The 10,801-nt window shown below is 40.7% G+C and overlaps 1 pseudogene; it reads right to left on the bottom strand.

Moving 5' to 3' along the window:
• Nucleotides 1–5,924: 5,924 nt before the first annotated feature.
• LOC109438383 (maternal embryonic leucine zipper kinase) lies at nt 5,925–10,741 on the bottom strand (annotated as a pseudogene).
• Nucleotides 10,742–10,801: the final 60 nt, after the last annotated feature.

The raw sequence follows: 10,801 nt of genomic DNA, 5'->3' as shown, positions 1-10,801 counted from the left end.
TATGTGAGGATTTCCTGTCATTCTATCTTTAGTTTTCTGGTAAGGCTGTGTCTCCATTGTTTCTTTGCCTTTTGTTGTTGTCTATTATTTCTGTGTGGTGGTATTCTATGATGTTTCCCTCTGTTTCTTCTTTTATTTCAGTATATATTTCAGTTCTGGATTTTTTTGAGTGGTTACCCTTAAGTTTATGTAAAAGAAAGTTTGATATTTAGAGTATTCCATTTTCTTCAGCACGCTTACTTTCTCCATTCCCATATTCGGTTCAGGCCTTTACTCTCCCCTTTTTGAGTTGTGGTTGCCACAAATTGTCCCTGTTGATGGTGGTCGAATAGCCTCCTTTAGTATTTCTTGTAGTGCAGGTCGTGTATTAGAAAATTCCCTCAGCTTCTGTATGTCTGGAAAGGTCTTTATTCCTCCTTCATATCTAAAGGATATCTTTGCTGGATATATTATTCTTGGCTCATGGTTTCTCTCTTTCAATAGTTTGAATATTTGGTTCCACTCCTCCTGGCTTGTAGAGTTTCTGCTGAAAAATCTGATGATAATCTAATGGGCTTTCCTTTGTAAGTTACCGTCTTCTTTTCCCTGGCTGCCTTGAGGATTCTTTCTTTGTCGTTGATTTTAGACAGCTTCAATACAATGTGCCTTGGAGAAGGTCTGTTGGGATTGAGGTAACTAGGTGTTCTATTTGCTTCTTGGATTCGAGGGTCCAGTTCTGTCCACAAATTTGGGAAGTTCTCATCGACAATTTGTTTGAATATATTCTCTGTTCCTTCTCTCTTTCTTCTCCTTCTGGTATGCCCATTATTCTTATATTGCTCTTTCTGATGGAGTCAGAAAGTTCTTGTAGAGTTCTTTCATTTCTTTTAAGTCTCAAGTCTCTTTCTTCTTCAATTTGTGTCATTTCCAGGTTTCTATCTTCGATGTCACTGATTCTTTCCTCCATCTGGTCAACTCTACTACCTAAGCTGGTTATTTCATTCTTAATTTCTTCTATTGAGTTCTTAATCTCCAGAAATTCTATTTGGTTCTTTTTAAGATTTCAATCTCTTTCGTAAAATGCTCATGCTGTTCTTTGATTGAGTTTCTGAGTTCCTTTAACTGCCTATCTGTGTTTTCTTGTATCTCGTTGAGTTTTTTCAGAACTGCAATCTTGAATTCTCTGTCATTTAAGTCACATATTTCTGTATCTTTAAGTGCCTTCTCTGGAGATTTTTCACTTTCTTTCTGAGCTATCTTGTTGCCTTGGTTATTCATGGCGATTACTGGTTTACTATTTCTCTTCCTAGACATCTACAGGAGTGACTTCTGCAACAGGTTGATAGAAAGCGGTCTTTCTTTTGTTTGCCAGAACTTGTTGGTAGAATGTTTTATTATTTCTCCAACTGCAACTTATTTTTCTTCTCCCACACAGTAGTGCTATGTTTTCTCTGCACTATTCCAACTTCTCACGCAATGGGGGGATTCCCTGGGAGACGGGCTTCACCTCTGTTAATAGTTCGTCTAGGTCACAGGGCGCAGTGTCCCGGTGGGTATGCGGAGAGCTTTTGATGTTCGAAAGCTCTTCCAGCTGCTGATTCAGAGCCCGTATATTTCAGCAGTTCTGTTTACTCCTGCAGGATCCACCCAGATAGGTGGGTTCAGGGGCGGGGTGAGTTGTGAGAGGTGGCCCAGAGCAATGGCGGCGACCACCACCACAGCCGGTCCTGCTTCCACAGCTCTCTCCCCTTTGCTGGAACTAGTTGGGCTGTGAATTTGTGTTTGCGGTCCACAGATCTCAAAACAGCAAATTTTCTGTTGTTTTGATCTGACACTGCTACTGTTTCGCTTCTAGCACCGGGCAGGTGGGGGCGGGGCGAGCTCTGGGAGGGAGGGGGCGGCTAGTCTCAGTGCCTAAGGCTCCGTTCTCTGCTCGGCAGTGTGGGCTTAAACCACCGCCTTCAGCCTTTTTCCCTCAGTCTTTTCTCCGAGGTCTCTGCCGTGAGCGTTGGGTTCAGCCGTGTTATATGCTGCCCCCTCAGCCCTGTGGAGCCCTGGCGGAGCCCTAGCAGTCCGATCTCCCGCAGCTGCGGTAGTTCCGGGAAGCAGCGAGCTCGGCGCACTGAGCTAGGTCTGCGTCCTGCGCCCGCGCGGTTCCGTCTCCGCGCACTTCTCCCTTTCCTCCTCCCTCCACTCGTGCGAATCTCCCACCTGTAGGTGATTTCAGTCGGTAGTGGGCCTCTTCGTCTTGCCTGTCTGCTGTGCAGGGAGTCCTTTGTGGAGTTTTTGTTGTTCGATTCTTTGTAAATTCCAGGGGAGCTTTACAGAGGCTCACCTCACTCCGCCATTTTTCCGGAAGTCGAGATTCATGAAAATTTAATACTAAAAAGGACATTAAAAATCACCTAGTATTGGGGGTGGCCGGTTGGCTCAGTGGTTAGAGTGCAGTGCTCATAACACCAGAGTCGCCGGTTCGATTCCCACATGGGCTGGTGTGGTGACAGAGTCCCAGAGAGCAGTTTCCAGGCTCTTGGCCTCCTGTGGGGAGGTGCTGGTTCGGGTAATGAATGACTATCAACTGTGATTGGTTGGCCATCAGCTGTAACCAGTTAGCCAATTGGCTACTGATGTAACTGCAGGGCTGCGTTGATTGGTTGGTTGGTTGGCAGGCAGAGAAGTGAATGGCGGACTGCAGATGTGTGGCTACTACTGTGTGTATCTCGCCCGGCCACCAGAGAGAATATAATGGTATGACTCTCCTATTTATAGCTTCTTGTGTGTTCCTTTTTGACCTAGCCACATCCTGCATTCTTATGTGGGGAGCGGGACCAGAGGCCCCGCAGGCCACTCTGCATGACAGCCAGTGAACTACACCCTCTACAACTAGATTGAAAACAATGACTTGACTTGGAGCTGAGCTGCGCCCTCCACAACTAGATTGAAAACGATGACTTGTCATGGAGCTAATGGGTCCTGGAAAAACACTGTTGCCCAATATTCCCCAATAAAAAAAATTAAAAAATCACTTAGTATTAAACCATATATATATATATATATATATATACACACACACACACACACATATATATTTATATATATATATATATATTTTCCCTTTTTTTCTTTTTATAGGTGAGGATACATACTAAAGCCCAAAGAGGAATGTGACATGCCCAAGGTCATATAGCTACTAGTGGAAATCAACCCTGGCTTCACACTGGAATAACTGGGAGAGTATTTCAAAAAATACTGATGCTTGGCACTCATGGCAGACAACTTAATCAGAATTTCTGGGCCTCTGGGCGTTGAGCACTAGCACTTTTTAAAGCTCCCCAGATGTCTCAATGTGAAGCCAGAGTTGAGAACCACTAAGTTAGACGAAAACTCAGGTCCTAACCTTGTTCCAGAGTCATCAAAGCCATGGCAGTCTCTCATTCCTCATTCTGAGCCCATGGCTGACTTGACTAATGGATTATTGAACTCTTTCCTGGTCTCCCTCTCATTGTTCCCGGAAGTTACCACCTGTCCATCAGCACTTGGAGACAACCTGAAACCTAGCTACACCTGGGCACTATACCTTGCTTCTTCTAAACAGTCACAGAAAATATCTGAAAGTATTATTTTGGTAAAACTGGGGTTCTATATTCTCTCAATCCAGTGTGTTTATCTTTTAGTCCATTAGGGCTCTACTGGGGAATACCAGGATGAAAGCCCTGGGGTTTTTCAACTGAGCTTGTGCTCTAGCTGGTCTTACAGAAAGCAACTTCTTTCCCGTTTTACACAGATGCAGATTAGTCTTCCTTGTCTCTGAGTCCCAATCCTCTCAGCCCCCTGGTAATAACTTGTTCTGATGAACAAATTCTTGATAAGGAGTTAGTCCTCCTTAAACACTTGTAATATTTAGAGTGCCTATAAATGGCCTTCAAGACAAATGTATTGAAATGACTGCATTTCAATACTTTTTTTTTTTTTTTTTTTGGTATTTTGTACTCCTCTAGCCAGAGATGAGCCTTGAAGTCTAACAATTTGGATTTTATTAGAATCAATTGTATTCAAAACTGAGAGCAAAGGGTGTAGACCACTGACTTGGATGTAAAAACCAGGTCCAGCAGCCTGGGTCACCACCCCCAGCCACTAGCCTATGTCATGCACTGAAACCACCTTGTTTCTAGTTGGAACCAGAGTTTCAGTTAGATTCTTGAGGCTGGTCAATCTCCCAGGGCTCAGATCCCTATTGTTTTTCCCTAAGTTTCTTCCAGTCTCTCATCTCAAAACGGTTCTGTTTTTCTTCTCCATCTCTCAGCATCCTGTTCCCCCCCTTTCCCCACTGTTGTCTCTTAGCCAACTCCTTTCACCATGCCTTCTGGAACACCCATATCGTGGCAAAGTTCACATACCCTCATTCTGCCTTAACAAATATGGCTTTCTTAGAAATGCTTCCCTGAGGTTCTTTCATTCTTGGAGTGTAGGATGTCATTCTTCTCCCCCTGAGTTTAACAGGTGAGGATGTGAAGTCCTGGAGGGGAAGGAGTAATTGCGAACAATAGTACCACACACACAGTACATGTCACTTGGAAAAACTGTTTGTCATCTTTGTCTCCCAACTGCTTCTTCCAATTAGTTCAATTTTTATCCAAGACTATATGATACAGATTTCTTAATTCAATCTGACTTATCATTCTACTGCAGTCTCAGATCTTAGCACTCCATACCCCATATTCATTGTAAAAATCAAGCCAAATCAACATACTTGTAGTTCTTCAAACACATCAAGACAACTTAAGAATCATCTCCTACAAGGAGGAACATCCTTCCCTCCCACCCTCATTTAAATACCTATCCTCTGTGAGGACCTGTCATGCAGGGTGACAGGCGGGGTCTCTTCTGGGGTCTCTAGTCCTGCTACCTGCATAAGAACGCAGGATATGGCGAGGCCAAAAAGGAACACCCATGGAGCCATAGACAGGGGAGTCATACCACTATAGTCTCACTGGCGGCTGGGTTGGAGACACAGGAGGCAGGAGCCACACGATGCACAACCCGCCGTCCACTTGTCTCTGCCAACCAACCCCACTTGCTAGCTGCAATCCACCTCTCTGCAATCCATAATCTACACTCCGCCATGCCATGCCAGGATGCCACACCATGACACCACACTTTGCTATCTTAGCTGCAGCAGTTGTATCAGTGGCTAATGGCTAACTGGTAACAGCCGATGGCCAACTAGTCACAGCTGATGACCATCTACTACCTGAGCCAGCACCTTTCTATGTGAGGCCAAGAGCCTGGAAACTGCTCTCTGGGGCTCTGTCCCCACAAGACCCCATTTACTTCTCTCTGAGAGCAGACGCGGTCTCAGCAATAAGTGGTTTCCTTGTTTCCTCCACTGAGTGAAAGCTCCAAGAGAACACAGATCATGTCATTTTGAAGACCCATGTCTCTCTGACCCCAGAATCTGAGCTCTTTCCCAGAACACATACCCTGTCTCCTAATGTATTCGCATGGCTAGCACAACACTGGGTCTATAAAGCATTTTAAAAGGAACAGTATGCATACCATTTCAAGCTAGAAGAAAACTTATGGTATTAAATTCCATTCTCATTTTATAGACAAGCACAAAGACAGTGGCTTACCCACAATGCTTCAGGAAGTTAGTGGCATATCTGTCCCAGATAGAATCCCCTCTACCACTGACAGATCATTCAAGACTTTAGAGTTTGACATCTAATCTCCAAGATGAATACAATAAGCACACAAATAATTATAATACAAGGTATTATATGAGAAACAGAAAATTCAAAAGCAGATAGAAAGAGAACTTACACCTTTAGGCTGGGGTGGGTTGTGGATAGGAAGGGTAGTCAGGATAGTGCACATCAGTTCTCAACCTTTTTGTTCTCAGGGCCCTTTTACACTCTTTAAAATTATTGTGAACTCCAAAAAGCTTGTTTTATTTGTGGTTTTATTTATTGATATTTATTGTATTAGAAATGAAAACTGAGAACATTAAAAACTATTAACTTAAAAAATAATAAACCCATTACATGTTGAACTTTTATGAAAATACATTTTCCAAAACAAAGTGAGAAGAGTGACATTTGTTTTACATTTTTGCCAATCTCTTTAATTTTTGACTTAATGGAAGACAGCTGGATACTCATATCTACTGCTGCTATCCCTTTAAGATGTTTTGGTTGAAACCTTAGGAGAAAATTTGGTCTCATGCAGACATGTAGCTGGAAAAGAAAATTTTAATAGTCTTTTCTGATGACTGTAGCTATTCTTTAGTACTATTAGATTGGTGCAAATGTAATTGTGGTTTAAAACGTTAAAAATAAACGCAAAAATTGCAATTACTTTTGCACCAACCTAATATATTAAACTCGGTGATAGTTTCTTAGAAGTTAGTTGAAATGTGGAAACTGAAATCATATCAAAGAACATTTAGTAGTCTGTTACATTAAAATCCATCGGTCTATCTTGTACTTTAAATATATAGTTTTATAATATCATGTATTGGTCACTTGGTAATATTGGTTTGCTGAATTATACAGATCTCCCAAGTATTGTCACGTTTCATTATATAGTATCAAAAAAAATCACACTTGTTCCTATTACCACTAGTCTTATCAGAAAAGTCTTTAAGTATGGGGAAGATGTAATACTTACAGTGGTGAATACAAGTTTTCCAAAATTCTAATTTTTTGCATGAAGACTTGAATTTTACCATTGGGAACACATACTGTTAGTTATTTTCCTGTAGGCGACTCAGTTAATTTTCGAGAAAATGTATGCCAGATATTCAATATTCTGAATACTCAGTTTATCTGTCAGTTTTTCTTTCAGACAAAAATGGATTCCATGAAAAGTGGTTTGTTCAGCTTGCAACTCAATCACAAAAGTCCTTTTTGTGTACTCCCTTTTTAGTAACAGAATATTAAAAAGACAGGTTCTTGAAGGCTGATATTAATAAAATTAATAAATTTTGCTACCTTTATCAAAGACATTCTTTTTTTTATTCACAAATGGTTTTACTTCAGAAAGAAATTACCCATTAACAGGAGACATAGTTAAGAGCTTATATTCACATATGGAAGTGAATCTAGGAATGTCAACAGTTACTGATACACAAAGCCACATGATTAAAAGAGACAGAACAGATAATGACAGAAAGGCTGGCCTTACATTCATCTACAAAATAATATCTTTTGTTTAAAAACAAAAAGATACTGGTCTTTAAGACAGTTCTTCAGAAACAAGTTTGTCGTTCCAGTGGACCTGAACAATCAAACCAAATGTACCAGTCTCCACATAGGCTGTATCACACCCATACTCATCCAGCAGGATGGAAAGCATCCATCAATTATACCTTGCAGCTAGATAGGATGTCTTCTACTAATCTCTTGTAAATCCGGGCATAACCTTAAGCCTCCTGCTCCTGATACCCACCACATCGGGTTTTTGAAGCTGGCATACTTCTAGTTCAAACTGCATTGTCACTTTGCCAAAATCTGACTGTGTTTGACACTTCAGTGTATAGCCCTTTTGTACAAAGTCAACGTGCTTTAGAAGAACAGATATTATTTCATTTAAGAATTGATATGGATTCACTAATCTGGTTGTGGTCACATTATAGTGAAGCTTTAGTCTTCTTGGCCCATCTTTGGCAGAGCCCTTTCTTTTGCTCCTGGTAAGCACAGTGATAACTTTATCCAACCTCTTTACAAGGCTCCCAAACACTTTGGTTCCTTTTCTTTTAGGAGTATCCTCTACATGTGCTTGGTTGAGATCCAGTTCCACTGAGTGACACTACCTCTCAGGACTAATGACACCTGTGATTAACTTCTCTGTTCCTGCTGAATTGACTGGCATTTTAATTGGGGTTTCTTTCAGGCACTGGTTTCTAACTTTCGAGGGTGTAATGATTTGGTGTAGTATTTCTCTTTTATGCTGGTTCTTATTAACTGGAGTCTGGCTCAGGAAATACAAAGCACTCTTCATTTTTTACAGCAGACTTAGGAATATATAAATTCTCTTTGTTCTCTAATTTATTGGCAGATGCTCTGTATAAAACTGGAGTTAATGATTTAGATTCCGAACGTTTTGATTCTGTCCAATGCTTCGCAAACTGTGGTGTTCGGGGAGTAGCCACACCTGTAGATGAACTGTCGTCACACCATTCATAGTCTATTAATCCAGCCACATCATTTTCATCACTTGTGGTCACATCTTCTAGACTTAAGTTTTTTGACTTGACATTTGTGAGTGGGGTACCATAGGAAACAGGAGGAAGCCTTAAACGAACTGGTTTTCCTCGAGCCTTCTTGGCTAGAAGCAGAAGATAGGTAGCTGTGAGGTGATCATACTGCCAAGGATTCTTACTTTCCCATTTGACAGGATAGTTGTAATCTTGCAAGATCCAGGAATGGCTCAGAAGATTTTTCACAGAAATCTGTTTCTTTGGGTCCACCTGTAACATTTGTTGAAGAAGCAGAATGCTACTGGGAGAGAGACACTTAGGAACCTCACATTTCCCTCTCATAATCTTCTTGTACAAAACCATGACATTATCATCATCAAATGGTAGAAAGTCACACATAAGCACATATAGGAGTATGCCCATGCTCCAAACATCTGCCTCTGATCCCAGATATGATTTGCCTTGTATTAATTCAGGTGCTGCACAAGCAAGACTCCACAGCATGTCTGGAGATGGTAATCCTTGTTATCCTTGGGTTTTGCACAGAGATCAAAGTCAATCAGCTTTAATTTATGATATTCATCAAACAACAAATTTTCTGGTTTGAGGTCCCTATGAGCATAGCCCTGGCTGTGCACATAAGCAACCACAGATACGATCTGATGGAAGACAACTTGGGTCTCCTCCTCGGATAGGTGATCCTGGGAAATTATGTAGTCAAACAGTTCTCCTCCAGAACAATACTCAAGAACTATGAATATTTTGTTGGCTGTTTCTAACTCATGGTAGAGTAGACATATATGCTGATGTCTCAGGTTCTTCAAAGCATCAATCTCCGTTTTGATCCAGGGCAAATCACTCCCTAGTGCACTTTTATCTATGATTTTTATAGCTACCATTTCTCCAGTGAGGATATGACAGGCAAGTTTGACCTTTGCCACCTGTCCCAATAGTTTCATATAATTCATAGTTTTTGAGAAGTTCATCATAATCTTTCATGGTTCTCCTAGAAGTTCACTCAAAATTATAAAAAGCCTGAGGGGCGGAGGGACGGAGGAGCCCACCTCGTCCGAGGTGAAGTGGAGAGGGCGGAAAACACCTACCAGACTTTTCGAGAGTGCGGTTTGGGCTCTCAAAAACATTCTTAAGTGAAATTGGTTTTTGTACTGCAAGTGCATAATGCCACTGCTTTGGATCATGTAATTAAGGTGTCAGCAGGTTTACCTACATTTGCACCATTAGTGCAAATATCAACACAGTGAAAAAGGAAATTCATATCTTAGTGTTATGAAAGCAGGTTTGACCATATGGACCCCTGAAAGATTCCTGGGGAGTCCCCTGAGAGTGGACAACACTCTGAGAATCACTGGTGTACAAGATGAGGTATTGAAAAGTAAGTTGAATTTTGATAGCATGACGAAGAGTGGGAACATCAAGAAGGCAGTAAAACGTGAGGTGTATCTAAGGGTCAGTGGGTAGGATTTATTTGTTTGGAGAGGAGAGAAGCAGAGGCAGATGAAGTTGCAAAGATACTGTGAAAGGCTTGGAACGCCTTCATGATGATCAATTAGGTTTAAACCACACAGAAGAGGCTAGGGTGAGCGGTTTTTGTTTTGTTTTTGAAAGTTGTAATTTCAACTTATATAAAAATAAAGCTGGCCATGTTTACTAGTTATAAAATAAAAACAAGAGCATAGCTGTTTTTCTCATAAGGAATTCTAGGGAATGAAAAAATAAACACGTGGTAAAATGCTTTGCTGTAAGAAACATGCTGCACTTTTATGTTAATTTAGACAGCACTACTTTCAGAAGGAAAAATAAGAACACATGTAAGCACATATTCTGAACACTATGCTAGTTACTTTTCATGTTATATAACTTAATCTTTAACAAGCTTAGAAACAGATGTCACCATTCATATAGATAAGGCAAAATAAAGCCCAAAATGTTAAGTAACTTCTCAAGGGATAGGACTTTCAGCTCTGATTTTGTAACAGTTCATATTGTCATCCTTATCTGAAGGCATTTGGGGAAAGTCTGAAAACAAATTTATGTATCAACCCCATGTATATCTACATACCCCATGCAATCTTTTAAAATAGGGCACAAAATGGTGTCATAAACCCAAATACATATAAGACGTTGAATCTCTATAAAGAGATTGCATATTTTGAATCTTTTCTTCTCTTCAAGAACTATTTTAAACAATATGTATTTCTAGGGATAGTATGTGGGCTGGTAGACATTTTGTTAAAACGAGAAAAATCAGCATTTGAGTTACTGCTCAGCATCACAGTACTTATTGGATACAAAGACCTTTTTAGTTCATATTTTATTTAGTTCATATCAGATCTAAGAAAAGGAGGGAAAGTTAATTCAAAGTCATAGTCTGATGCTATCTTCTTTGGTCCAAGAAAAGAAAGATGCTAAGCTTACTGACATCAATATACAGGGGCTGGACGGATACTACATCAACATGGCTTGTTCTACGGCAGTTGGGCTTGCTCCTTTAAATACCCATGCTCTGTTACATATGCATGCACACACACTTATGGCATGTTTCTCCTCCTCGATATAAATCAATAAATTCTCTGTTCAACTGGATGGTTGGAAACTTTTTTG

This window comes from Rhinolophus sinicus, linkage group LG12, assembly GCF_036562045.2.
Source record: "Rhinolophus sinicus isolate RSC01 linkage group LG12, ASM3656204v1, whole genome shotgun sequence".
Taxonomy (NCBI): Eukaryota; Metazoa; Chordata; class Mammalia; order Chiroptera; family Rhinolophidae; genus Rhinolophus; species Rhinolophus sinicus.
The sequence above is the reverse complement of the archived record's forward strand: the minus strand, read 5'-3'. Positions and strand labels throughout refer to the sequence as shown.